Source organism: Sphaeramia orbicularis, chromosome 17 (genome assembly GCF_902148855.1).
Source record: "Sphaeramia orbicularis chromosome 17, fSphaOr1.1, whole genome shotgun sequence".
NCBI classification, from domain to species: Eukaryota; Metazoa; Chordata; class Actinopteri; order Kurtiformes; family Apogonidae; genus Sphaeramia; species Sphaeramia orbicularis.
The window spans coordinates 34,752,815-34,759,188 of NC_043973.1; positions in this window are offsets into that span (position 1 = coordinate 34,752,815).

Consider the following 6,374-nt stretch of genomic DNA (forward strand, 5'->3'; position numbering starts at 1 on the left):
GTTTTTATTTATTTCAGTTAATGAAAATGTCTTTTTCAATTCTAAATTTCATCATTTCGTTAGTTTTTGTTGACGATAATAACCTTGGGTCACACCAAATACTGACTGGTTTTCTGACCCCCTTAGACCAGCTAATACAGTAAAAGTGCATATTTTAGAGTGGCCTTCCTTTTATTGTGTCCAGCCTAAGGCCCACCTGTGAAATAATCCTGCTGTCCAATCAGCATCTGGATCTGCCACAGCTGTGAGGAGGAGGGATTATCTCAGCAAAGGACAAAGGAGAAGTGCTCACTAACACAGATTTAGACACATTTATGAACAATATTTGAGAGAAATAGGCCTTTTGTGTACAGAGAAAAAGTTTTAGATTGTTGAGTTCAGCTCCTGAAAAATGGGAGCGAAACAAAAGTGTTGCATTTATATTTTTGTTCAGTGTAAGCACACAATGGATCACCTGCACATCATGTTCATTACCTCTAGTTTTAATATTATTATCCTGAAAATGAAGATAAACAAATCCTTATAAAATCATACTTAAGCCACTGTATATCCACAAATATTAAAATGACTGTAAAATGAAGGTGTTTTGCTTGTTCATGATCGTTCTTTGCTTCCATTTTACATCAATGAACATGTTGAGAAAAGAATAAAAACACAATAACATTATAGGCTACAATGTATTTATTAAATTGCAAAATTATATAACTTTACATTACCCACAATTCCAAAAATAGGCAATAACAACTGGGACTGCAAACTATATCACCTCCAATTCACATTTTGTTTGTTTGTTTGTTTTTCAACTGCTGATGACACGAATCAAATGTAATTTTTTTCAGCATCTACTCGTGTGGAAATAAGTGCAAGACTAGTTTAAAGGTTTAATATGTGACATTCAGACACTGTCAAGTTTACGTGAGTCTGTGTTTTACTGGCTGATGGTCATGTGTTTATTCAATGGGAAGTAAAAAGCCTGCTTGAAACGTCAGTAGATGTTGCTCATACACAAGCTACTCATCTAGCAACGACTATAGATCACAAGCTAATCTGTACTAGGGATGTAACAATTACCGGTATAACGATAAACCGCGGTAAAATCACAGACGGTTAGTATTACCATTTAAATTCTAATTCTCATGATAACTGTGTTTAATTACTGCACTTTTAGGGGAAAAAATCCTATGTAAAGATCTGCTTCTATGTCGAATATTTGAGTACAGTTTTAATTCATTACAATTTTTAATGTATATACCTAATATTTGGAACCAATATTCACTTTTAAAGTCTTTGAAAAGGTTCATTAAGCATCTATGTGTTATTTATGCAAGAAATTATTTACATTTTTCACATCAGATTTTTTTTTGTGTGTGTGTGTTTTCTGTCCTTTTGTGTTTTTATAGCAGGTTAAAGTGAAAAAATAATAGACAGATCATATAAATGAAGTTGTGCTGAAAAAACAGATCCCAAACATGGGTATAGTAAACATTTGTTTATATAGTATATAAAGGCAAAATCAAAAGAACTGAAAAACGGACAAAATAGGCTCAGACCACTAAGGGTTAATATTTGAATGTTTCTGACACAGAAGGGACATTGGGACTATTATTTTATTTTATTTGGTTTTTTTTTTGTTTTTTTTTTAAATACAACTTGGTTAAATTATTTCAGTGTGTGTATTAGTACTTTTTGAACATTTTGAGTACAGTTTCAGCAATACTGTGATAATAATGATAACCATGATAATTTTGGTCACAATAACCGTGATATGAAATTTTCATATTGTTACATCCCTAATCTGTATGATCCAGATTTTAACTTGTCTTTGTTTTTATGATGGTTGTATTTTGTTGTTTGTAGCCTGCTTTGCCCCCTGTATTATCACTGTTTTTACTTATTTATTCCCTTGTTTTATGATTCGTGTACGACACTTTGACCAACTGTAAAGTTCTTAAAGTACTTTATAAATAAAGTTGGTATGGTATGGTTTGGCATGGTATGGTATGGTATGGTATGGTATGGTATGAATGTGAAAGTATCACGTCAAAGGTGATGGTGTTCACATGAAGAAAACATGGCACTAGTAATCATGGTTGCAGATTGGTTATTTAAATGCCAGTGCAGAGAACAGAGTAGCTAGTGTTGCACAAAGTTGCTCTATGTAAATCAGTGGTCAGGCTGTTCAGCATAAATATAAGAAGTCAAAGGTGAAAGGTTAACACACTTTACTATCCCCTTAGACAGTGGTGCAGTCCAGTGTGTTTCACGTCTTGTTGAAAGATGCGTGATTATTGAAAATACCAACAAGAAAAGCAGAATAAACGTCTTTGAAATGAGTGACACATATTGAGAAAACCTACTTTCATGGAATACATAATTCTGAGGTCAGTTTTAAGGGTGTTTCAGAATGAGTCACTGTTTTAACCCTTTAGCCCCTGAGACATTATTCCATAAATGTACTGCTGCGAATTTGAATCTGACTCAGTGTCATAAAAGCTGCTGTGAGTATGTGCTTGTGTTCCTTTTTTTCAGTGGTTTTGATTTACTGTGTGTTTTAGGGTCAAAACGAGGCAGAATAACAGAAAAAGAACTAAAGTTTGACAGGTTTTTACTAAATAAGACACTCAGAATGTACATCAATAAGAGATTTTGGATGTTTAACGTGAATTGTGAACTGGAACACACTGAACAACAAGGATTTGAATTCGGCCATTTGGGGCTCTTTTTTTCTAAATCAGTTCAGCTGCTTTTTGACACCTGGTAGAACTTCAAAAAGCAGTTACACACAGTAAAAAATAAAGGAAAATCACCACAACACTGCAAACAGTAAAAACAAAAAATGTCAAGGAAAAAAAAACCTAAACTATTTTTTATAGCGAGTCAGTCTCACTCATTGCTCTGTGCCCCCCCTCCCATTCCACAGGTGGCAGGGGGTGCACTGAGCATGCTCAGTAGAAAGAACAAGGTCTATTCTATCAGTACATTTTGAAGTTCCTCTTGTTGAGCAAACAGTGGAATTTTTATTAATATTTAAAATAAATCATACATTCAGAATGAGCATCACAGACAAATCAGGGGTTAAAGGGTTAATCTACTGGCCATATGACTGCACATTTAGAGGAGAACAGATTTTCTCACCATTAATTAAACTATGTGAGTAGGCTAACGTTATGAAAGGCTAACATTATGAAAGGCTAACGTTATGAAAGGCTAACGTTATGAAAGGCTAACATTATGATAGGCTAACATTATCCTGTGTTTGCCTCCTGTTGAATCCATTTCCATTCCTGCAGCTGCTTGTGTGTCCAGTAAAACCTACAAACTGCTCCTGATCAAGTCATTATAATTTTATTAGAGTGAACAAATACTACTGATGTTTATTTGGGTAAACTAAATAGAGTAGTTTTACATGTCACGGTTTCTAAAATGGTGTTTTTCTGGACTACTTAAAAAAAAAAAAAAAAAAAAAAAAAAAAAGGGCAAAAATTGTGAATCTATCCACTTGTCCAGGGACCACTACATCACTGCCTTTAGGGAAAATGTAGGGAAATGATAAAGTCTATGCATTATACCCATCCTAGTACATATAATCGCAGAAAAAAATTATTAGACCACCCCTTGTTTTCTTCCATTTCTTGTTCATTTTAAAGCCTGGTACAACTAAAAGTACATTTGTTTGGACAAATATAATGATAACAACAAAAAAATAACTCAAAAGAGTTTAATTTAAAAGCTGACATCTAGCTGTTTTTCATGTTTTTTGTAATAACCAAAATCACTTCAGTTCTTCCATCAATATCTATGGCATTGTACTGACAAAAACAGTGCTTTTATTCATTCCATGTTTTCTTTTCTGTCTGTTTTAATCACATGACACACACAGGAGTTAGGACTGGACTGCAGAACTATTGTTTTTAATGACTTTTGATGGTCTAATAATTTTTTCTGCTACTGTATATGTAACAGGGCCAATTATTTTGCAGCAATGTGGGTATGTAGAAGATATTGTGTATTGTTTGTTATAATTACACAAAATCTCTTCATTTTATTGTCATTTGTTTTGGTTCATACCTGACATTATGGGCCTCCTAGTCAGTATGTGGAACTTTTAATTTGAGCCTGTTCCCCAACGAGCAATTTACAGTGTGACACTGCCTGCTATAAACAGAGTTTTGGCGCCTTTACCTCTTCCCTTTTGTTCCGGATCTTTGTGGCAGAGGTAAGCAACTGTACAGTTCATGGAAGTTTTTGGTTTAGCCTCTGCTAATTAGATTTTTTTAAATATGAACTGGCTAGTTTAAACTGTATGAAGTGCTTATGATGTGCTGGAACACATTTCCGTATTATTTGGTTTGTGCAGGGGCATGTTTTACGGGGGTCGCTGACCGGAGGTTTTTGGTTAATGCCACTTTTGTCAGGAACGAAAAAAACAAAAACAATAAGCGGAAACTGCCTCCAAAGTCATACGTGCGGGTCTCGTCCATTAAAAAAAACACAACGCCAAGGCCAACACCACCGGTTACATATACACACAGTACCTAGCATTAGCATTAGCATTAGCACTCAGCATCTTCATCAGCACTGATCAGGGGGATGAACCTGTATGTACCTGTTTTTAATGTATGTTGATGCGGATAGAACCAAAAGACCATATGGCAGTCTTTTAAGAGAGAATCACGATCCACAATCTGAACCAAAATGTTCTCACTTCTTACCAAAAATGGGCAAGTCACAACCAAAGTCTGCTTTCTGGAGGGTGTGTGTGATGTTTTTTTTTTTTTGTTTTTTTTTGTCATAGTTGCTGTTTGTTTGATTTATACTCTCTTAGGCTAATTCTTCATTTCATGTCATCATTTCTCCAGCAGCAACAAAATAGCACTTACACAAACTCTGTAAGTTATTGTAGACTAAATCCAAACACTTCAGCGCTGAAAGATGCTGAAGAAAACACACCACAATCATACATAAACACATTAGCCTGGTGATGTTAATGCTAACAGCTCATAGTGCAACACTTACACTGACTGGCAACTAGTAAGGAAACAATGGAGGTTACAAGTTCCAAAAGGAAACAGTATTTTAAGATTATTCCACATGAGAATGTATTATTTTACACTTCAATTTATTAAGATAGAGCTAACTTGAAAATTTGCTCCAACATTTTTTTGTGTGTGTGTGTGTGGAGATTTCCTTCTAGCTTGGCTCTACAATTCACGTTGCAACATGATGACACATACGTAGTGGCACAGCAATGATTTTGGACTGATAAATCTGCATTTAGCATCTCTTCAGTTTGCTTGACACCTTGGCAAATGTGGGATCAGATAGAGAGAGAGAGATAGATAGATAGATAGATGGACAGATAGATGGACAGATAGATACAGATCTGCTGCTTTCATTAAAATGAATGGGGAAAAAAAAACTCAATGTTTTGGACTTACAGTATAAAAAGAGAAAGTTGGACACAATTATCTATGGTTTACAGAGAATAGTGTTAAAAAGTGAAAATGCCTTGTTAACACCAGAGGTCGGAGGAAAACGGCCCGACTTGTTTGAGCTGATAAGGAAAACAGTAACTGTATGACCTTTTACTTGTGAGATTCTAGCTTTATTTTCATAACATTAGGATTTTTTTTAGATAGACAGATGTATTTTATTTATCCCAAACGGGAAAATTACAGATCCAAATAATAATAATAATCATAATAATAATTATTATTAATGGTGTCCAACAGTCCCTGCTCTTACACAATGGAAATGTCAAAACTCTCTGCCAAGTTGAGCCGATATCTGCAGTAGAAAAAAAAACATATTACACCGATACTTGTCCGACTTAAAATCAATGACAACTGAGTCACAAAGTTTTGACAGTGCTGTCATTTAATGATCCGTCTGAAAAGCAGATGCTATGAAAAATTTTGATTAAACAATATTTAAATCATGAGGACGCCATGTCCCAGATGTAGGCAAAGGAGTTAGTAACACAACTTACTCCCAGTACAAAAAAGACACAACACAAACTGCATGTCAATACACAGGTATACTGAATCTCTAAACTGACACTACGTACCATTGTAAATCCAGTTATACGAGTCCCGAAATATGTTTAACCTCCTAAGACCCAGGAAATGTCAGCAAAGTACAAGCTTTTTTTGTTTTTATCAAATAAGTGTCTGTATTGGAAACATCATGATGCAACAGTTTTTTCAGATGCAGTTTTTAAAATTTTTATGGAATGTCCTTTGTGGTGGACAGTTTTTTCTTTTCTTTTTTTTTTTTTGTATAAAGTTGTGAAACTCTTGTGTATGGTGGCCGATGAGGGCTAAACACATTGCGAAGGCCCAATGCAATGCGTCTCAGTTAGAGAAAACAGCTGC